We start from the raw sequence: 24,748 nt of genomic DNA, 5'->3' as shown, positions 1-24,748 counted from the left end.
TTACTGTTTTTAGACAAATATATTGGTATCGATTCTTGTATATTGATACAAAGTTAAATTATATTGACTATTGTATGCATGCATGTTTCTACCTCTCTTTATAACATTTTTTATGTATTGACATATATTTCATTCATATATATATATATATATATAGTATATATTTACCATATTGCAGTACCAATTACCAGATTTCTACCTCTGATTAAGATACTTATATAATGTTTGTGTATTGATATATATTTACCATATTGCAATGTATATTTTACAGTTTATATATTTGGAGGTCATTATCCTCATTTGTTACACAGTTATTTATTGTCTTAGTCTTTAAGTTAGATAGATATTGAGATTTATATAGATTAATAGTCATCTAAGTTTGTCGTTTATAATTAGACTAATCAGGTTCTTTAGATATATAGAGATTATACTCAGTATAGATAGATAGTCTTCAACCTCTTCAAAGAAATGTAGAAAATGGCCTTTAATCTAACACAGAGTTTCATGATAGTGAGACACAATTGCTCCTGGCAACACCGCTCTATTCCCGAGAGAATGTTGAGCACCAAAGACACTCCATCTGGAGCCTTTCTTTTTGGCAGAACTGGCCTTTGGGCAAAGAAATGCCCATACCTCAACCACTGACAGACATACAGAGCGTGCATCAATGGATAAAACCGGACTGTCATATCCTGCCAAAACAGGTAAGATAGTTTTGAAAAGTTTCTTGCCTTTAATAATGGTATATCAGTTATGTTAGGCCTTAGCAAAGTTGGTTGACTCAACATTGCCAACGAGACTTGTGTGATTGCCCAGGTAGTCAGTTGTCCCTTCAATTGTTGCACATTTTGGATATATCTTGTTTGTTAAGTAATATTTATTCCCTTCTCAGATCTTTGACGGAGTTGAAGATTATATAATTGTAGTCACTCTCAACATTATTTAGACTCCTTGAGATAGAATGTTTAGCAGAATTTTTGTTCTCAATATTGTTTGTTATATTTATTATTTGTTATTATTGTATATAGTTGTATTTGGTTTAGTTCTGTCTTATTTAGACAAAAAGGGGAGATGTAGGGATAAGTCCCACCCCTTAGGGTGCGTGTTTGCCTCAGGCTAATGTTTACCTATAAATCTGGCGAGCATGCTTGCAGAGCTTGCTTCTGCTTTCCTGGTCTCTGTGGGAATGGTGGTTCTGTAAGTCTATTTCCCCATTAAAGCTGTATATATTTTTACAATCTGTCTGCATTCATTTATGCCGATAAAAGGAATTTTCTCAATTGAAGTTACCTATACCCAGATGACTATAGCTTTTCTAATTAACAGCAAATATAACCAGGACACATATTTACATTGAATAAAAAAATCCATCTTCAGTTGAAGTTTTTGAGGACATTGTGATAGTTTGAATTTATATCCTATTTTTCTAGAAATCATTGTCTACTTTGTTTGCATGACACACAGTCAGCATAAAACAATTATTTGTTGTTGAATCCAGTTTACATTAAATTCCTCTCATTTACTATGAGAACGTGTATTATTTCCTTTAAATATATACTTGTTAGGTAGGACTGTTGGCTGATTCTCTCCTTTGAAGACTTCTGTGTTACCTTTTGATAATGTGAAAGATTGTCTTCAGGGAGGAGGTTTTTGGGTTAGTTTTATCTCAGGAGCTTCTGGCCTATATTTCCGAAGCGCATTCTGTCTTTAGTGATAGTACTTAACTTCCATTTTGGAGGAGCAATAAAGACAGTAGCAATATCTTCTAATGATTTGGGGAGTTTAGTAGATCACCTTAAACAATACCTTAAAAGAGGGTTTCTCATGCCTGTTGTTGGGGTTTTCTTAGATGGTCGTTGGCCTTTAGAGGAAGTATTGTCAGCTCAGGTGAGAAAAAATTGCTCAAACTTTTTGTGTGTGTGTGTGTGTGTGTGTGTGTATTTGAAAGTGTATGTGTATATTTATACACTAAATTTAGTGTACTAAAGGAATTTTGGGATAGATAGTAATAGTGTAACTCCTTAAGACATTTTTTAGACATCCTTACTTTATTTTACCCTATTTCCTCCTTTTTTTGTATTTATATTCCTCTGCCCTCCCTAATTATAGCCCACCCACTTTCCACATTTCCTCTACCAGATCCCTTGTATCCTGCTATTTCACTCTCTGTTGCTTCCAGCAAACCAGAATTTTTCATAATTCTTGTTTGTGCAGTTACTCCCCAATATATACCCATAGCTTAAGTTTTGGAGCTAGGAGACTCAGATTAGAAAGAACATGTAATGTTTGACTTTCTGGGTCTGAATTATCTCACTCGATATCATCAATTTTTTCTATTCATTTATCCGCAAAGTTCATGACTATTTCTTTACAGCTGAATAGGGTTCAATAGTGTTTATGTGGCACATTTTCAATATCCATTAAGCAGTTGAAGGACATTTAGGTTGTTTCCATTTCCTAGCTATTATGAATAGAGTAGCAATAAAAATGGCTGAGCAAGTGTCTGTAGAACTGGATATCAAGTCTTTTGGGAATATGCCAGTTCAAGTATTCAGCAACTATATACTGATTTGCATTAAAAATATTCTGGGCAACAATAGTTTACAACTCACATATTTTATAATTTAATAGTAGATTAATCTGTAAGTACATTTTGCAGACAAAATTAAGCAAATAAACATACATAACAAGATGTTTATAATAATAACAAATGATGTTTCATGAAGATATCTGCCTATTTTAATTTCTAACTGGATTTTGATTACTACTGTGATGCTCATAAGATATGTATGCTAATTTTCTATGTTTTTAAAAGCTCCTACTTGAATTATGTTATGACAGAAACGTTCTGCTCCAATCCTCTCTCTTTTATTTTCTTAGCTAAGTAAACTTTAAATATATCTACTGTAAACCAGGACAATTTTGTATAACTATTTGAAAAGCCATTTAATTCATTCATGATTTTAATTTGCATATTTCTGAGAAGGAACATGTTAATGAATGAGTTAAAATTTTAAGTAGCTTGGAGTCATTAAACAAGAGATTTATGAATATTTAAATATCATGTCTGAAGCACGATTTCATTTTGTATGTAGGAAGCACCCTTTTATCTTCTCAAACTTTTTTCTAATAAACTTTTAAAAACATTAGTATAATTGCCCATATTTTATAACAGTCATGGCACTTCTTCATGTCACTTATATTAGAGGAAATTAAATATTTTAAATCAACTATATGCAATGAAATGAACAACATTCAAAGTCTGGCTAGCATTCTCTTTTCTGGGTTACAAATTGCCTGCTATGAATTAGCTGTACAGCTTCATAAAAACCTCTGCCAACATCAAAATAGCCAAGTTCTACAAGGAAAATCAAATATAGTGAACTAATGAGAGCTTCCTACCACTGACATATTATAGAGTGAAGAAATAAATTTGAAATATGATTTAACTTTGTCTATAATCTTAGCCAATGAGAATTTCTTAGAATCCAAAGACCTCTCTCTCTCTCTTTCTGTCTGTCTATCTATCTATCTATCTATCTATCTATCTATCTATCTATCTATCTATCTATCTTTATACACATACATATATATATATATATATACATATATATACATATATGTGTGTGTGTGCATGTGACTCATATATATATATGAGAGGGGGGATTATTCTATCTTCCATGAATTCTATCTCACATTAAGATGTATATTGTTGAAACTGAAAATATAATTTAACAGTTAAGAACTGGTGAGTTGGAAGAGAGCTTAGCAGCTACTAGCACTTTCTGTTCTTACAGAGGACGAGGATTCGATTCCCACTACAAACATGGCAGCACACAACCCTCCATAACTTCAATCAGTGTTTTATTAAACCAGTACAAGTGGCAAATCTTTGCAGTATACAAGAGCATTATCCCAAAGCATTTTTATGTGAAAGTTACTTTTTGCCATGCAAGAGCAACAATGACATCAATAATATGTGAAACAAAATCTACAATACCATATCCTTAGTTCATGTCTCAATAAAAGAAATGTTTCAATAAAATGTAGTATTAAATATACAATATATAAAATTATGAAATAACATTGGTAATGATGCATTTTTCAAAATATTTTTAAATTTTAAAGGGGGTTTATTGGTGCTATTACAATGGTTTATTTCTCAAGTTTTTTTGGGTGAATACTTGAATAAAAATATCTACTAGTGAGATTTTTATAAATCTAGGAACAGTTAGGTTATTACTTAATTGTAGAATACCATAGTTCTCTTTATATCTTTCTGTTTTCCCATAGCAAGTCACTTCCTAAAATTATTAAATAGAAATATCCAGAAGTAAAAACAATCATTATTTTGATACAGTTTTGAGAAGATATTTTGTGCCTTTCTGCCCTATTCTGCCAGATGTGAATCAGCATTTCATCTTATATGTCCATGTGATATCATTAGATGCTTAATAGACTTTTGTTAACATATTGCCATAGTTTCAATATATTAGAGCTAATATTTTTATTAGTAACCATTGCTTTTATTATTTTTCTGAGACTAATATATAATTAAATTGTTATCAAAGGTATACAAGAGTCTGAAGAGTCTAATACACAAGCTTTTTACTACTTGTGACTTCATGTATTCATGTTGAGTTATATTGTGCTGTTGAGGACAGAGTATGGTATTTCTCATGCATTGGGGTTAATGTTTCATTAGGACAAGGCTGTCTAGCTCTTTATTTTTTCAAAACATGGTTTCTTTATAGTTTTTGAACTTGACCTGAAACTAGTTCTTGTAGACTAGGCAGGCCTTGAACTCACAGAGTTCTACCTACTAAGCGCTGGGATTAAAGGTGTGAATCACCATTGCCTGGCTTGTCTGCTGTCCATCTCTATAGTGGTAGAAATTTTACTTACTTGATGAATATATTAGCTGTGGCAGAAAGTGAATCATTTTTTCATTTCATTTTTCTTTCTAAATTCTTTATTTTAGAAGTCAAATTAGATGTAAACTCATGTCATGGGCGAGTTCCTTTATATAAGGAAACATGTATTCTAAGGCATTTTACTCTTATTGAAGAAATAATTGAATAAGCTCAGAATATAAAACACAACACATGCACAGTTATGTGGACAATTTCATACAAGTAATTCTGAGTTACAGGTCCAACCTTTTAATTGGAGAGATGATGAAAAAACTATCAAATTTTATAAATGTTTAATTCTTTTACGTCACAAAATGCTGTATGCTTATTTTCTTTGGAATTATATGACAGTCTTACATGCTATTCTGGACTAGTCTTTGTTTAATTTTTCTGTAAGAACATATTTAAAGTGAAAGGACAAAAATGAAATGATGTTATTTTTAATTTTTAAACTGTGCATATTTGTAAATTTCTAAACTTGGTTAGCTTTTTAAAAATTTAACTTTATTAATGAGAACGATTCATCAAGCCATTTAGATGTTTAATCTCCCCTAGGAAACCTAAAAGTAAATATTCTGGAAAAGAGAGCTGTTTATGATCTGCATGTCATTCCTCTTTCAGAGAAATTGAGTCTGGAACATGTGAATAGTATCAAGATGAAAAGAAGAAAAGGTACTTCCAGTTATTCAGAAAGGAATCACTCTGCTTTTCTCAGAGAGAAGCTTCCATAGACTGGTAGTATAATAGACTGCACACGAGATGGAAGAGGGAAAATGCCTACTGAGCTTGACAGCAGTATATGTATGTATTGAATTTAAAAGGTGTGCTCTTAAATTTAAATTTATCAAATACTAGTGATATGATATGTTCATCTGCAAGCTTTGCAAACTTTATGAAAGTCTACATTCTATTGTGATTAGTGAGTATAGAGGTATGCCACTTTTGGTTTATTTTAACTACATATAATACATAATTTGCACCATATATTATTATTATGTCGATTTTTTTACTAACTTTTGCCCACATAATAATCCTATAAAAAACTTGTTGCAAAAACATTCACTAACATAAATTATACTATTTCCATTTCAGTACAAGTAAGTACAGGGCTGCCCTCCTAAAATGCAAAAAGTTAAGAAACTAATAAATGAAGATATAATTGTACTTCTGCTAATTATTTACAGTTAAATACACATATAGTGATCAGAGATTAGAGAAGGCAGAAAATTTTATTGGTTGACATGGCTAACAAAGGAAGGCTAAGTGGCAGCCCCAAAGGTAGTGTTGGCCTTGTAACAAGAGGTGGAAGAATGTTCAAGGAAGAAGGAGTAGCATCAGGAAAGACTTGGAGAATAAAAACTACTATGAAAGAGTTAGTTATTAGCAATATCACTAATATTTTATTCAGTGGTAAACTGAGTAAATTATGCTGCATATGACTTTAATACATTGTTTGGATGGATACTTTGGTGGGAAAAATAAAAGCTTAGTTTAATAATTTAGATTTAATATTTTAAAAAAGTAGATATTTTAAAATTTGTAGGTAAAATGGCCAGAAATTTAATACTAAAAATACAAAACATGCTAAAATGGTAGGGAAAAAGTAATTTTATTTGTCACTATTTTAGTAAGTTTTAAACTGTGACAGGATGGGAGAGACATTGGACTTTGTGTAAACACAGGGAAAACAGAAATATATAGTTAAGGAGCAGCAGGGATGAGGTCCTGTTTTACAGATACTGTACAGAAGGCATCAAGGGTAAGGGGATTTTATTGCAAGTGTTAGAACAACAACTCTTGTTACAACTGAACTAGAAAAACCAAAGACAGGAAACAAGAGCAGTAAGGCCTAGTTGAACAGAGGGCCCAGAGCAGCCTGTCTAATGTTTGATCAAGGGAAAGATAATCTGTCAGTGTGGTAAACTCTTTCATTAATTCTTGAGTTAGCCTTGACAGATTTGAAGTATTGGAGTAGTCTTCTCATTTAAAACATCTTTTATTCACAAATCAAATAAAAGAACTTGCATTGCTCCTGATAACAAACTTTATTGCTATAAATCCACTGACATCTCACTTCCTTTTGATACTATTATAGAGGCAACAAGATGATGAATCATGAAAATGATGCTATTTTCTTGCGTTATGAAGCAACTGCTAAATAAAGGCAGAGTGAAAGCAACCTTTTTCCAGCTGTCTCATTGCCTTTTTAAGCCTGCATTATAAGTTTCTACAAAACGAATCGGAGAAGACCATAGAATACTAAACCACTAGGACTCCTACGAGCTAAATCCAAGACTTTCATCAGATTCAAAGACTTGGAGCCTGAAGATATGGAAGGTTTTAGAGGGACTCAGCAGGAAATATTGGAAGAAATTAGGACCATAATTACCCAGAATGAAGCCTACAGCTGCGACCAAGGAAATTTGTTTTATCATGAATATTTCAGACTCAATCATGCTTTCTAAGGTCACATAAACTCAACAGGGAGACACTTATGGTTATTGCATATACTGATCTGGCATGTAATTAAAATTTCAAAAGTATAAGGCCATCAGACTTCAGGTTCCTTAGGGAAACACACCCTTACTTAGTCTGTGGGATCACTGAAGTCAATAGACATTGTCTTCTTTTGTTAATGCTCATTCCCTCAGCATTATTGAAAATTACATAATTTCAGATTCACAGGCATGGAAAATGGTGTGAAATACACTAAGTTTGGTCTTCAGTGAGTTCATGTGTTAGCTTTATAGACAGACAATAGAGCATCCACAATATTATGTCATAATACATTATCTTAAGGACATGAAAAGCTAATTTCAAGAAAACAAACAAGGATTGTAGAGAGATTTATATAGGGGCAATTGATATTGAGAAATATAAAATCAGACAGCAGGAGTTAGAAAATAAAGTACATTTGTAGAAATTTCAATGGAAATATTTTACTGGAAATATTCTTCTATCATATAATATCATGATAACCACATTTTGCATTCCCTCCACTCTTTCCAGCTACCATATACCTCCCCTCTCCTCCAGATACACTCTACCTCTCTTTCCTTTGCAAAAAAAGAGCAGGCCTCCATTTGACTACAGACAAACAGGAACGAATACTAAGGAAACTCATTTTAAAAGATGAGTATGTGTACTGCAGGAGGCTGTATGTAACCTAGTTAGATGGAGAATCAAAGCTTGTTGACATGCATTGATAAACCACATGTATTTGTGAGAAGAAGGGAGAAATGGGATTCTGGGAAGAGGAACTACCATGATTTTGGGAAGATGATCATGATTTTGAAATTTATTCTAAAATCCCTGGAGAACTATTAAATGGTTTTAAGAAATGTGAAGGTCCAAGAAAGGCCAGTAGAGTGATTGTTTCAGTAATAACAATTTTTGTATAATTGTGGTGACAGTTTAAACTAGGATAGAGACAGCAGATAAAGCCTAAAATTATTCTAGAGCAAGACATATAATATTGAAGAGTATTATGTGTGGTAACTTAAAGAGAAGACATACATAATGGAGACCAGATTTCTGACTTTTTGGCTCAAATCTTCATGTTATTTTACTAATGCTTAGCTCATGAAAGATTACAAGAAGACAGTTCTTTAGTATATGCATAAATAATTTGGGACATACCACTGATTCACTGAGACATCTCTTCTAGGGCTTGCTTTTATTTGTGCCATTTGAGATGTCATCAGCATAATGTCCAATCTTCACCTGTAGAGTTTATCTTTTTGCTTTTATGTAGACTTTCTATAGTACAGGGACCTCTTGTTAGCAGCACAATCAGAGAACTTAAGAAATTCTAAGGATTAATCCAGGATATCCCATAGCCAGTGATGGATGGAAACGATAAAATGAATGTACCCACTTTCCTTGTCTTCACTGGGGCTTTTCTGAGCTTTAGTTTGCACAATCCTTGGAGATACTCTTGTTGAATGTATTTTCAAAGGCTCATAATAGCAATCCACTTTTAGTGTATTACTGGATTTTTCATTTTCCCATTTCATTTTTTCTATTTCTTTGTTTGGGCTTCCTGGGTTCAACTCTCTCTGCTCTGGAATCCTTACAAGACTTTTGCATCTAGGAAATCATATCTAGTCCAAGGAGGAAATGATTAAATAATGTTTAAGACTTAAGTGTATGACTGTTTTGCTTACATGAATTTGTGTATACCACATATGTGCATTGTCTGAAGAGACCAGAAGATAGCATCGAATAACTTGGAATTGGAGTATCACAGATTGTAAGCAGCCTTGTAGGTACTGTGAACAGAATCCAGATCCTCTGCAAGGGAACCAGTACTCTTAAGCACCAAGTAATCTATCTTGCTCCAATTAAATAAACTAATTTTGAGTTTAAAAGTTTGTTTAATTTTACTTTGTACACATTGTGTTCTGTCTGCATGTATGTTTGTGCACTGTGTGCCTACTTGTTTGGGTTTCTTGTCCTGCCCAGTACTCCCAGCTGTTTAGTCCCAGAGAAAAATCACACAAAGATCTCTGTAAGTTATAATGCTAATTTGGCCCATTAGCTCTAGCCTCTCATTGGCTAACTCTTACATCTTTTTAACCAATTTTTCTGATCTATGTTAGCCACGTGGCTCAGTAACTTTTTTCAGTGGGGCAGATCACATCCTGCTGCTTTGGTGGTCTGGGCAGGAGTGGGAAGAATCAACTTCCTCCTTCGCAGAATTCTCTTGTTCTCATTACATCATTTCTATTTCCGGCCTGGTTTTCTTACCTATATTTCCTATCTGGCCAATCAGCGTTTATTTATAACATGATTGACAGAATACAGACTATTCTCCTGCACCAATTCCCCCTCTTGAAAAAAAAAAAATCAAACGAAAATATCCATAGTCCATTTTTTGGGAATGTGGGCATAGTATTCCAGGCTAATTCCAGCTGGTTGGAGGCGCTGATAATCTTATGGGGACATAAAGAAAATTTAGAGTTATGATCAAGTCCTGACTGAAGTATCCTGTGAACCTTGATCATCTCAAGAAGCAGTCTTGAACCTGTTCTGAATGAAGAACTCAGACATCAGGGCCATCTATTCCTGCCAGATTTCTCAGGTTGTCTTCCTTGATCAAAGCTGATTTTTCTTAACTCCGAATAAATCTACAGCCTCTCATTTTCTGTGGAAACAAAAGCAAAATCTCTTCTCCAAAGTAATATACCTTTTGACTTTAATTTTAAAGTCAAGGTATTTTTAAAATACCTATCTTGGATTAATTCTGCAGCATTTATAAGTAAATATCTTTTAGCAGCTGTTGCTCCTTCCTCAGCATTCAAACAATTCAAAGAGAGCATAATAACATACAGTATCAAGATTCTCTGTGTATTTTCCATCTTTATGTGGCTTTATTTTAACCTCTATTTCATTTATTTTTACTTTCAACTTTTGGCTTTTTGAGACAGGTTCTCTGTATATCTTTGTTCTGGAATTCCCTCTGTAAACCAGGCTATCTTTGAAGTCACAGAGATCTGTCTGTCTCTGCCTCCCAGGTTACTCTCTTTCTTTCTTTTTTTTTAGAACTTTAATCTTTAGCCTGTATATATTTTTAACACACTTTAAACCATTTAGAGGTTTTTTAACTCGTTGAATCTCTCTCTACTGCATATCTCTCTTTTTTGACCACATGGGTCTTTAATTTGCTAAGGAATATGGAGAAGACTTTTGCCACAACTCTATGGCATTTTAAGGTCCTTGCCAGGAAGCAAGCTGCAATAGTGTGTCCATGAACAACAGTCAAAAGCTCCTATGGGGTTTTCTTGCCAGGAAGCAAGCTGCAACCATGTGTCCATAGCTCCATAGTCTGGACTGCCTGCTTGAAAGAGTCAGAGTTTTCCCTGGCAGGACAGCCCAGAAGGGCTGCATTTTAAAACAGCTCAGGTTTTTTCCTGCTATGGCTGAAAATTGAAATATTTTACTCTAGTCTTTCCCAAGCTTTCTCAGGCTTTATGTGGATGCAGTTATCCATGTGGGTGCCATTCTGTAACATGAGCGGGGGTCCTGTTTGTTGCTGTTTTTGTCCCATACCCCACAACTGTTTAGCCCCAAAGAAAATCACACATACGTCTCCATAAATTATAAGCTGATTGGCCCATTAGCTCTAGCCTCTCACTGGCTAGCTCTCACATCTGTTTAACTCATTTTTCTGATCTATGTTAGCCATGTGGCTCAGTAACTTTTGTCAGTGGGGCAGGTCACATCCTGCTGCTTTGGTGGTCTGGGCAGGAGTGGGAGGAATCAATTTCCTCCTTCCCAGAATTCTCCTTTTATAATTACAACATTTCTACTTCCAGTCTGGCTTTCCTGCCTATATTTCCTGCCTGGCCAATCAGTGTTTATTTATAACATGATTGACACTATGTGCATGACTGGTACCCACCAGAGGCCAGAAAAGGGTGTCAAGTACTCTGAAAATGGAGTTAGCCCACACGTGGGAAATGAGAATCAAACTTATGTCCTTTGGAGGAGCAACAAGCTGTCTTACTCACTAAGCTATATCTCCAGCCTCAATTTTACAGATAAAACTTGTTTTCATAGGTAAAATGGAAATACACAATAAAATAAATGCAAACTGCTTCTGAGAATGATAGGATTTAACCTTTTCAGAAAGGCTAAGGCTAAGAAAAATAAATGCACATAAAAGTTGCTCCATGAAATCTAATAATCTTTTCAAATGATAGAGAACAGAAATCTCATTATCACCATAAACCAAACAAAGACTATGAAAATAATTTTGCTTTCATAATTATTTACTCTGAGCCAGCTAACACTCATCTTCCCATTCATCAGAGTGTCCTGCTAGCAGGTGTATTCCAGGTGGAGTGCTTAAGCCCAAAACCAATGGAAAAAGTAAAAAAAAATGTTTCCTCTGTAGACATTCTATTTTAGTTCACTTTCCATCTCATTGAAGAACAAGTAACATTTTATCTTTTGCCAATTGATATATCCAGCTTAACTTCAGCAAATTCTTAATTATTTTCTACAAAAGTCATACTCACCTCTCACTTGCAAGGTCAAAGTAAGCATGGTCTCATGAGACTTGATGATATGACACATTCAGTATTCATCTGAAATTACTCTTGGTTTTTAGGTAAAAAACAGACTTGAAGTAGGCTACATAAAGAAAAAATTAAAATAAGCATTTTTTTCATATCTGATCCTCATTCAGATTTGGTTTCTTACAACCGTCATGTTCTTCCAGCTTTTTCACATGCAAAACAAACAATTAAATTGCACCGAAGATATGCATGAAGTGTGCATCAATGCACAACTAAAAATAGTAACATTTGACCAGGTACTTAGGAGAGGAGACCATGTCTTGAGTTCAAGGTCCGCCTGGCTATATAGGAAGATACTGTTTCAAAGAAAGTTTTTCTAATTCTTCTTGAATTTATGCAAACCTACTTAGATTTATACTATTTTAAGTTCTATAAATATGTGAGAAACAAGATTAATTCAATAACTTTTGCTTTTTGGATTTTAAAGAAATATTTTATTCATTAAAGATTTCTGCCTCCTCCCCACCACTGCCTCCCTTTTCCCTCCCCCTCCCCCCACCAAGTCCTCCTCCCTCGTCAGCCCAAAGAGCAATCTGGGTTCCCTGACTTGTGGGAAGTCCAAGGACCACCCACCTCCATCCAGGTCTAGTAAGGTGAGCATCCAAACTGCCTAGGCTCCCACAAAGCCAGCATGTGCAGTATGATCAGAAACCCATTGCCATTGTTCTTGAGTTCTCAGTAGTCCTCATTGTCCGCTATGTTCAGCTAGTTCGGTTTTATCCCGTGCTTTTTCAGACCCAGGCCAGCTGGCCTTGGTGAGTTCCCCATAGAACATCCCCATTGTCTCAGTGTGTGGGTGCACCCCTCGCTGTCCTGAGTTCCTTGCTCGTGCTCTCTCTCCATCTGCTTCTGATCAGTGGCGGGGAGGAGGCAGAAATCTTTAATAAGTAAATAAAAAAAAGAAACTAAAACAATAAAAACAGAAGGAGCACTTACAAACTTCTTGTATAAAGTATTACTTTAATAACAAAAACAGATAAAGACACAAGAACAGCAACAAAGAAAGCTACATACCAATATCCTTGATGTAAACAAAAATCCTCAATAAAATACTTCCAAATCAAAAAAAAAATATTTTAGTACTGGTTGTGGTAGTGCATGCCGGTAGGATTTGCTGAAGAAGGCAGAGGCAGGAGGATCACAAGTTTGAGGCCAGCCTGGGCTACACACTTTTAAAAAAAAGGAACCTATTCACGCCACCTCTGCATCATAGCCCCGCCCCCACACTCAGCCCCGCCCCTCACACCGCCTCTGCATCATAGCTCCTCCCCTGCACTCAGCCCTGCCCCTCATGCATGACCAGCCCATACCGGGATCCTCTAGACTTGTTGCTTGAAATTCAGCTCAGGAACCCCAACTTGCGGACATGGTGAATCAGGTGATCAGATGCAAGGCTGCAGTCACCTCAGAAATTGGAAAGCCTCTCTCCATAGAAGAAATTGAAGTAGCACCTCCCAAGGCTCATGAAGTTCATATTAAGATCATTGCCACCGCCGTTTGTACACAGATGCCTATACTCTGAGTGGAACTGATCCTGACGGGTGTTTCCTAGTGATTTGGGGACATGAAGGGGCAGGGATTGTGGAAAGCATGGGTGAAGGGGTAACTAAGGTGAAGGCAGGTTACACTGTCATCCCACTTTACATCCCACAATGTGGAGAATGCAAATTTTGTGTGAATCCCAAAACAAACCTTTGCCAGAAGATATGAGTCACTCAGAGGAATGGATTAATGCCAGATGGCACTAGTATATGCAAAGAAAGTCTATTTTTCATTTCATGGGAACCAGCACATTTTCTGAGTACACAGTTGTGGCTGACATCTCCGTTACTAAAATTGATCCTTCAGCACCTTTGGATAAAGTCTGCCTTCTCGGGCATGGCACTTTAACTGTCTATGGTGTTGCTGTGAACACTGCCAAGGTGGAACCTGGTTTTACCTGTGCCATCTTTGGCCTGGGAGGAGTTGGATTAGCAGTGATCATGGGCTGTAAAGTAGCTGGTGCATCCCGGATCATTGGTATTGACATCAATAAAGATAAATTCGCAAAGGCCAAAGAATTTGTAGCCTCTGAATGTACTAGCCCCCAGGATTTCAGTAAACCCATCCAGGAAGTACTCACTGAGATGACAGATGGGGGAGTAGATTACTCTTTGGGGTGCTTCGGCAACGTGAAGGTCATGAGAGCAGCCTCAAGGTGGCGCACAAAGGCTGGGGAGTTAGTGTGGTGGTTGGCATAGCTGCTTCAGGTGAAGAAGTCTCCACTCACCAATTCCAGTTGGTGACAGGATGCACGTGGAAAGGCACTCCTTGGAGGATGGAAGAGTGTAGAGAGTGTCCCAAAGCTGGTGTCTGAATATATGTCAAAAGAGATAAAAGTTGATGAATGTGTAACTGACACTCTATCCTTCGACCAAATTAACAGAGGCTTCCACCTGACGTACTCAGGGAAAAGCATTCCAACCGTTCTAAAGATGTAAGTTCAGAAGAGAACACTGTCCATCCTGTACTTTCTTCTGTGATGGGATGTGACAGATCTGCTTCAGAAACTACTAGGAATGTGTGTAATCATGTCTCTAATTGAGGACAAGGCAAATAATCACAAGTCAGTTTTTTTAAACTCTCCATGTAAATAAATGCTGCTCAGGACATATTTTAACATAATAAAAATACTTTTTACATAAAAATTAGTATATGTTAAATTAATTTTTGCTGGCATACAAAGTATTATTTTTCTATGATATATAACAATTTTCATATATGTATCATTATGTTTTCTTCTTTCAAAATATTATTTATTATTATTACTGTATGTGAAAAAACACAGAGGAATGTAACATGAGGGCCTGCTTGTTGGGGTTTCTGTCCTGCCCAGTTCCCGTATTCATTAAGTCCTAAGGAAAATCACACAGAGAGGTCTACATCAGTTATAAACTGATTGGCCCATTATCTCAGGCTTCATATTAGCTCTTATAATTTATATTAGCCCATTATTCTTATCTATGTTAGCCACATGGCTCAGTACCTTTTTCATCAGGGCAGGTCACATCCTGCTTCTTCAGTGTCTGGACAGAACTGTGGGAAGACCTTCCTTCTTTCCAGAATACTCCTGTACTCATTACCCTACCTCTACTTCCTGACTGTTTGTCCCACCTATACTTCCTGCCTGGCTACTAGCCAATCAGTGTTCATTTAAAACATGATTGACAGAATACAGACAATTCTCCACACCACAGAAAGGGAAAGAGAGATGGATTTTGTGTATATATTACCTTGAGAAAATCATAGACCAACTTTTATGGAGTGGGTTCTCCCTTCTACCTTTCCATGAGTTCCATGGATCCAACTCAATTCACCAGCAAAAATAACTCTTCAAATATGAGATATGGCAGAAATTAATGTTTTGAATTTTCCTTGTCTTAGGTGGGAAATATTTTGACTACCATTCTAGCAATGAGCATGGAAGGGAAGAGAAAGAACTTTCTTTGCAAGCAAATAAAGAAATGATTTTTGGTTTATTAAGCTACAGAAGATAAAGAAATGGGTACTTGAAATCAATGTTCAAAAATGGTCTGAAAAATGTTGTTCTTGTTAGCAATAAGAGTCAGTATGGGAAATATTTTGAACAGCACTTTATTAACTTAATTTTCCAACTTTGAATTATTTGTTTTGAGCCAATTCTATATTATATCCTATAAAAATTTGAGCCTAAAAGAAGGAAAAATGATTACTGGGAAAATGCCAGGGTTAATATTGCTGGATCATGTGATATATTCATGTGATACTGTTTTAGTCTTATGAGGAGTGTCCCTACTGATTTCCATAATGAATGTACTAGTTTACATCCTACCAGGTGTGCATAAGAATTTCCTTTTTTTCAAATCCTCACTGTTACTTAATTGGTTTCTTAATGACTGTCATTATGTGTAGAATGAGATAGAATTACAATATCATTTTAATTTAGATTTCTTTGATAATTATTGATGTTGGACATTTTTCACATATTAATTGCCCATTTGTAAAAACATGATGCTTTTTATAAACGTTCTTTTTACTTATCCTTTTTGTTTTACATCATGCATCTCAACCCCAACTATTTCTTGTCCCTTCATATTTCCTCATTGCCATTATAAACTCTCACACACAAAATAAAATAAAATTTAAGAGAAAAAAGAAAAAAACAGAAAGACTAATCATGAAAGCTGTAGTGTGACATAGTGAGTCATGCATTACCCTCTTTTACCCATATGTCTTTGTGTGCAAGTGTTATTTGCAAAGAGTCATTGGTCTAGTTTGAGGCCTCTGGTTTCTGCTAAACTATTGATGCTAGGACCTCACTGGGACTCCTCTTTGAAAAACTAAGGAACACTTCACAAATTTATGTGTCATCTTTGTTCAGGGACCATACTAATCTTTTTTACATCATTCTAATTTTAGTATATGTGATGCTGAAGTGAGCACCATACTTTATGTTTTAAGAAATGGCTTCTCATTTCATTCAGTCATTTGTTGACAAGTTTGTTTTAATGACTTCATATTAATGCATCATAGAGGTTCTAACACATCTAGGTTTATTGCAACATTATTCATGATAGGGAAGGAAGCATTGAAAAGAGTGGCTATTGGTATAAGAATGGATGAAAAAAATTAATATAATTGTTATCTATCTATATATACATACATACATATAAATTTTAGCCATAAAGAAGAATCATATTATATAAGTTTAAACAAAGTGTATGCAACTGTTGATTAAATCAATCCCACAAGAATAAATATCACTTGTAAGAATTATACTTTATATGAATATATAAAATAATTTATGTACATGTGACTTGAAAGTAAAAGAAAAATTGACCAGGAGAACAAAAGAAGTAATAGCAGATGAGAGGGCAAGAAAGGGGAGAATAGCAGGAAATAGTAGATATATGCTCAAAGTACTATGTATTTGGATAATAGCAAATATATATTTAATGTTATATAACAAAATATATTTATAATTGGTTTTTCTCTATCCAATTTTCATGAACAGTTAAAAAGTAAAACAGAACAATTTAAAAATGAAAAGAGAAGAATTAATTTTTCCCTTTTTTTAAAAATTTATTTATTTATTTATTTATTAAAGATTTCTGCCTCCTCCCCGCCAACGCCTACCATTTCCCTCCCCCTCCCCACACCACTTCCCCCTCCCTCATCAGCTCTAAGAGCAATCAGGGTTCCCTGACCTGTGGGAAGTCCAAGGACCACCCACCTCCATCCAGGTCTAGTAAGGTGAGCATCCAAACTGCCTAGGCTCCCACAAAGCCAGTATGTGCAGTAGGATCAATAACCCATTGCCATTGTTCTTGAGTTCTCAGTAGTCCTCATTGTCCACTATGTTCAGCAAGTCCAGTTTTATGCCGTGCTTTTTCAGATCCAGGCCAGCTGGCCTTGGTGAGTTCCCAATAGAACATCCCCATTGTCTCAGTGTGTGGGTGCACCCCTTGCAGTCCTGAGTTCCTTGCTTCTGCTCTCTCTCCTTCTGCTCCTTATTTACATTTTGAAACAAAATATTCTTTATCATGTTTATTACCCTCTCCTGATTCCTTCCAGATCTTTTGCTGTTCTGGCGTATTAGTTAAAGATGTGTTACATTCTTCTATGCTGTGGAATATTTGTTTAATGATGGAAAGATGTGCTGCATTATATTATACTACATTTGTTTAACTCCATGAAACTGTGTTTCTTTGCCGCCTAAAACAATTGATTGGTCTGAAAAAGCTAGGCAGGAGAAAGAAATAGTTGGAGCTGGAAGGCAGAGAGAATAAAGAGGAGAAGGGAAAAGGAGAAGCAAAATAAAATGAGAAGGAAGGGGGATATCATGGGGGCCAGCTGCCCAGCCACACTGTCATAGAGTAATAAGTAAACAAAGATGTATAGAATAGAGAATGGTAAAAGCAGACTGGAAAAAGACAAATGGGATAATTTAAGTAAAATTAAGTCTAGAAATAAACCAAGCTAAGACCTGGCATTCATAAGTAAGAATAAGTCTCCAAGTATTTATTTGGGAGCTGGGTGACTGACCCCCAAGCAGTAAAGAGAGAAAAAAAAACTATACTCCTCAGTATTTATAAAGGCTTAGATTTTTCACAATAACCATTAAAACAGTGAAGACATCAACAGACACATTTTCAATATCAAATATAATGGAAAATGTTTACAAAACGATAAGGGACTAAAGTGATAGATAGCTCAGTATTTAAGAACATATGCTGTTCTTGTAGAGAAACTGCGTTCTGTTTTTCAGCACCCACATAGCAGCTAATAACTGTTTGCAACTCTAGCACCAAGGGATATGATACCATCTTCTGGCTGAAAGAGTCACAAAATGCACAAGCATACATATTTGAAAGCAAAACACCCAACATATAAAAAAGTTAAAATCCTTTAAAAACTAAAACTAGGAGAAAGTTAAAGGTTATTGTGGGGAAATTATTGAGTTTCTGACTTGAAATGAAAAGTAAAAAGAATACTAGAGCTGTAAAAGCACAGAGGTAGCTCTCTCTTCTTATCCCATTCAGCTTACATCCAGATCCCCACACCCCCTGTCTCCCTCACTCCCTCCCTCCTTTGGGGCGTAGAGCCTCCCTGCCCAGCCTGCTAGGGCGCTGGGACCGAACCCGAACCGGGAGGACAAAGGGATGGCCGGTAGCTCCTTTGTTCCCATAGACTGCCCGCAGCGAGCAGGGTGGGCCTTTTGTTGGCGAGCTAACCAAGCAGCGCAGAGTTTCGATCTGGGCACCAAGTGAAACATCATTGTGGAGAAACATCTCTGGGGAGTGACATCACTGGGAAGGTACATCAGTGGGCAAGAAGACCTGATACTGTTAAAGAAGATCCAAAGGGGAGTATTGGGAGGAAGAGATGGGCAGACGCCAATGCAGGAATTCTCCCAACAATCTGAAAAACAACACGAAACCAACAGAAGCCAGTGACCCCACAACAGGAGGACATGAACACCTTAATCAAGAAGAAGAAGAAAAAACTGACTTCATGAAAGTGATTGACACGCTTAAACAGCATATAAAAAATGCCCTTATAGAAATGGATGAGAAGTATAATAGAAAGTTCGAGGAATTAAGTAAATCAGTGAATGATACCCTAGGAAACCAAGGAAAAACAATCAAGCAGATAAAGGAAACAGTTCATGACTTGAAAACTGAAATGGAGACAAAGAAGAAAACACAAACAGAGGGCCGGCTGGACATGGAAAATCTAGGTAAATGAATAGAGACTACAGAATCAAGTATAACCAGCAGAATACAAGAGATAGAAGAAAGAATCTCAGATTATGAGGATAACACAGAGAAAATAAACACTCTGATCAAAGAAAACAGCAAGTCCAAAAACTCTCAAAACAAAACATTCAGGAAATATGGGACACAATAAAAAGACCAAACCTAAGAATAATTGGAGTAGAAGAAGGAGAAGAAGTGCAGCTCAACGATACAGAAAATATACTTAATAAAATTATAGAAGAAAACTTTCCCAACCAGAAGACAGATGTACCTATGAAGGTTCAAGAAGCATACAAAACACCGAATAGGCTGGATCAAAAGAAAACATCCCCTCACCATATAATAATCAAAACACAAAATATACAGAATAAAGAAAGAATATTAAGAGCCGCAAAGGAAAAAGGCCAAGTTACTTATAAAGGTAAACCTATCAGACTTACACCTGCCTTCTCTATGGAAACCATGAAAGCCAGAAGGTCCTGGATAGATGATCTCCAAAAAGTAATAGACCACGGATGCAAGCCCAGACTACTATATCCAGCCAAACTTTCATTCACTATAAATGGAGAAAACAAAATTTTCCAGGATAAAAACAAATTTAAACAATACGTAGCCACAAATCCAGCCTTACAGAAAATAATAGAAGGAAAATCACTAACCAAGGAGTCCAACAATGACCACAATAACTCAGACATCTAGAGACTCTTCACCAGCGCAAATCAAAGAAGGGAAACACACAAACCATACTACTAAAAAAGTGACCGGAGTTAACAACCACTGGTCATTAATATCACTTAATATCAATGGGCTCAACTCACCTATAAAAAGGCACAGGCTAAGAGATTGGATAAGAAAACAGGATCCAACATTCTGCTGTCTACAAGAAACACACCTCAACCAGAAAGACAGGCACCTACTCAGAGTAAAGGGCTGGGAAATGGCTTATCAAGCAAACGGACCTAAGAAACAAGCAGGTGTGGCCATACTAATTTCTAACAAAGTTGACTTCAAACTTAAATCAATCAGAAGAGATGGAGAGGGACATTTTATACTCATAACAGGAACAATTCATCAGGAAGAAGTCTCAATCCTGAATATCTATGCCCCTAATATAAAAGCACCCACGTACGTAAAAGAAACATTACTAAAACTCAAGGCAGCCATCAAATGGCACACACTAATAGTAGGAGACTTCAACACTCCTCTCTCACCAATGGACAGGTCAATCAGACAGAAACCTAACAGAGAAATTAGAGAATTAATGGAGGTAATGAAGCAAATGGACTTAACAGACATCTATAGATTATTCCAACCAAAAAGGAAAGAATATACCTTCTTCTCTGCAGCTCATGGAACCTTCTCGAAAATTGACCACATACTTGGTAACAAAGCTAACTTACACAGTTACAAAAAATATTAGTAACCACCTTGTCTTATCAGATCACCATGGATTAAAGTTAGAATTCAACAACAATGCTACCCCCAGAAAGCCTACAAATTCATGGAAACTGAACAGTGAACTACTGAACCATACCTGGATTAAGGAAGAAATAAAGAAAGAAATTAAAGTCTTCCTTGAATTCAATGAAAATAAAGAAACAACATACTTGAACTTATGGGACACTATGAAAGCAGTCCAGAGAGGAAAGTTCATAGCACTAAGTGCCCACCTAAAGAAAACAGAGAAAGCACATATTGGAGACTTAACAGCCCACTTGAAAGCCCTAGAAAAAAAAAGAAGCAGACTCACCTAGGAGGAGTAGAAGACTTGAAATAATCAAATTGAGGGCTGAAATCAACAAAATAGAAACACAGAAAACAATCCAAAGAATCAATGAAACAAAAAGCTGGTTCCTGGAGAAAATCAACAAGATTGATAAACCCCTATCCAATCTAATCAAACGGCAGAGAGAGAATATGCAAATTAATAAGATCAGAACTGAAAAGGGGGATATAACCACAGACACAGAGGAAATTCAGAAAGTCATTAGATCTTACTACAAAAGCCTGTATGCCACAAAACTGGAAAATGTAAAAGAAATGGACACTTTTTTAGATAATTACCATTTACCAAAACTAAACCAGGACCAGGTGAACAATCTAAACAGACCTGTAAGTCGCGAAGAATTAGAAGCTGTTATCAAAAACCTCCCTACCAAAAAAAGCCCAGGACCAGATGGTTTCAATGCAGAATTCTACCAGAACTTCCAAGAAGACCTAATACCTATACTCCTTAATGTATTCCACAATATAGAAACAGAAGGGTCATTACCAAATTCCTTTTATGAAGCCACAATTACTCTGATACCAAAACCACTCAAAGACACAACCAGGAAAGAGAACTACAGGCGAATCTCACTCTTGAATATCGACGCAAAAATCCTCAACAAAATACTGGCAAATCGAATCCAAGAACACATCCGAAAAATTATCCATTATGATCAAGTAGGCTTCATTCCTGAGATGCAGGGCTGGTTCAACATACGAAAATCTATCAATGTAATCCAGCATATAAATAAACTGAAAGAAAAAAACCATATGATCATTTCATTAGATGCTGAAAAAGCATTTGACAAAATTCAACATCCATTTATGTTAAAAGTCTTGGAGAGATTTGGGATACAAGGGTCATACCTAAATATAATAAAAGCTATATACAGCAAGCCGACAGCTAACATCAAATTAAACGGAGAGAAACTCAAAGCCATCCCACTTAACTCAGGAACACGGCAAGGCTGTCCACTCTCGCCATACCTCTTCAATATAGTGCTTGAAGTTCTAGCAATAGCAATAAGACAACAAAATGGGATCAAGGGGATTCGAATTGGAAAGGAAGAAGTTAAACTTTCGTTATTTGCAGATGATATGATAGTGTACATTAGCGACCCCAAAAACTCCACCAAAGAACTTTTACAGCTGATAAACAGCTTTAGTAATGTGGCAGGATACAAGATCAACTCCAAAAAATCAGTCGCCCTCTTATACACAAAGGATATGGAAGCAGAGAGGGAAATCAGAGAAGCTTCACCATTCACGATAGCCACAAACAGCATAAAATATCTTGGGGTAAATCTAACCAAGGAAGTGAAAGATCTATCTGACAAGAACTTTAAGGCATTGAAGAAAGAAATTGAAGAGGATACCAAAAAATGGATGGACCTCCCTTGCTCTTGGATTGGGAGGATCAACATAGTAAAAATGGCAATTCTACCAAAGGCTATTTATAGATTCAATGCAATCCCCATCAAGATCCCATCAAAATTCTTCACAGATCTGGAGAAGACAATAATCAACTTTATATGGAAAAACAAAAAACCCAGGATAGCCAAAACAATCCTATACAATAAAGGATCTTCTGGAGGCATTACCATCCCTGACTTCAAACTCTATTACAGAGCTACAGTAATGAAAACAGTGTGGTACTGGCATAAAAACAGAGAAGTCGACCAATGGAATCGTATAGAAGACCCGGATTTTATCCCACAAACCTATGAACACCTCATTTTCGATAAAGGAGCTAAAAGTATACAATGGAAGAAAGAAAGCATCTTCAACAAATGGTGCTGGCACAACTGGATGTCAACCTGTAGAAGAATGAAAATAGACCCATATCTCTCACCGTGCACAAAACTCCAGTCCAAATGGATTAAAGACCTCAATATCAGCCCGAACACACTGAACCTGATAGAAGAGAAAGTGGGAAATACCCTACAATAGATGGGCACAGGAGATGGCTTCCTATGTATATCCCCAGAAGCACAGTCATTAAGGGCAACATTGAATAAATGGGACCTACTTAAACTGAGAAGCTTCTGTAAAGCAAAGGACATGGTCACTAAGACACAAAGGCAACCTACTGACTGGGAGAAGATCTTCACCAACCCCACAACAGACAAAGGTCTGATCTCCAAAATATATAGAGAACTCAAGAAACTAGACTTTAAAATGCTAATTAACCCAATTGAAAAATGGGGCACTGAACTGAACAGAGAATTCTCAGCAGAGGAAGTTCAAATGGCCAAAAGACACTTAAAGTCATGCTCAACTTCCTTAGCAATCAGGGAAATGCAAATCAAAACAACTTTGAGATATCATCTTACACCTGTCAGAATGGCTAAACTCAAAAACACCAAGGATAACCTTTGCTGGAGAGGCTGTGGAGTAACGGGTACCCTCATCCATTGCTGGTGGGAATGCAATCTTGTGCAACCACTGTGGAAGTCAGTGTTTCGGTTTCTCAGGAAATTCAGGATCAACTTACCCCTGGACCCAGCAATACCACTCTTGGGAATATACCCAAGAGATGCTCTATCAAATGACAAAAGCATTTGTTCAACTATGTTCATAGCAGTATTATTTGTAATAGCAGAACCTGGAAACAACCTCGATGCCCTTCAATGGAAGAATGGATGAAGAAAGTATGGAATATATACATGCTAGAGTACTACGTTGCGGTAAAAAACAATGACTTCTTGAATTTTGCATGCAAATGGATGGAAATAGAAAACACTATCCTGAGTGAGGTATCCCAGACCCAAAAAGATGAATATGGGATGTACTCACTCATAATTGGTTTCTAGCCATAAATAAGGACCACCGAGTCTACAATAGGTGAACCTAAAGAAGCTAAGTAAGAAGGTGAACCCAAGGAAAAACATATAGTTGTCCTCTTGGCTAAGGGAAGTAGACCAAATTTCCGGGGAGAAAATGCGATCTTGGGGGTGGGGTGGGATGGGGGTAAGGGGAGACGGGGAGAGAAAAGGTAGAAGGGAAGGAGGGGGGACCTGGGGAAACAGGAGAATTGGGATAAAGGAAAGGTGGATAAGGGAGCACAGAACCACAATTCTTAGTTAAGGGAGCCAGTTTAGGGTGGGCAAGAGACTTGACCCTAGACGGGCTCCCTAGTGCCCAAGATGAGGTTCCCAGTTAGTTCCTTGGGCAGCTGAGGATTGGGAACCTGAAATGACCCTATCCTAGAGTAATTCTGACGAATATCTTGCATATCATCATAGAATCTTCATCTGGTGATGGATAGAGATAGAGACAGAGACCCACACAGGAGCACTGGACTGAGCTCCCAAGGTCCCAAGGAGGAGCAGAAGGAGGGAGAACATGAGCAAAGAATTTGGGACCACGAGGCGTTCATCCACCCACTGAGACAGTGGAGCTGATCTAAGGGGAGCTCACCAAGGCCAGCTGGACTGTGACCGAAAAAGCATGGGATAAAACCGGACTCTCTGAACATGGCGAACAATGCGGGCTGATGAGACACCAAGGACAATGGCAGGGGGTTTTGATCCTACTTAATATGCTGGATTTGTGGGAGCCTAGCCAGTTTGGATGTTCACCTTCCTAGATATGGACGGAGGGGGGAGGACCTAGGACTTAACACAGGGCAGGGAACCCTGACTGCTCTGTGGACTGGAGAGGGAGGGGGAGAGGAGTGGGGGGAGGGGGAGAAGGGTGGGAGGAGGGG

The 24,748-nt window shown here is 36.7% G+C and overlaps 1 non-coding gene and 1 pseudogene across 1 annotated transcript; one reads left to right on the top strand and one right to left on the bottom strand.

Annotated features, from left to right (window-relative positions):
* The first annotated feature begins 13,361 nt into the window (after positions 1-13,361).
* On the top strand, positions 13,362-14,475 carry LOC121438960 (annotated as a pseudogene).
* A 1,874-nt stretch (positions 14,476-16,349) lies between these two features.
* LOC121439061 lies at positions 16,350-16,456 on the bottom strand. The gene has a single exon (XR_005973145.1). It is a non-coding gene; the product is annotated as a U6 spliceosomal RNA (small nuclear RNA).
* Positions 16,457-24,748: the final 8,292 nt, after the last annotated feature.

Source organism: Microtus oregoni, unplaced genomic scaffold (genome assembly GCF_018167655.1).
Source record: "Microtus oregoni isolate MIOR12 unplaced genomic scaffold, Mior012 000059F_ref0000304, whole genome shotgun sequence".
Taxonomy (NCBI): domain Eukaryota; kingdom Metazoa; phylum Chordata; class Mammalia; order Rodentia; family Cricetidae; genus Microtus; species Microtus oregoni.
The sequence above is the reverse complement of the archived record's forward strand: the minus strand, read 5'-3'. Positions and strand labels throughout refer to the sequence as shown.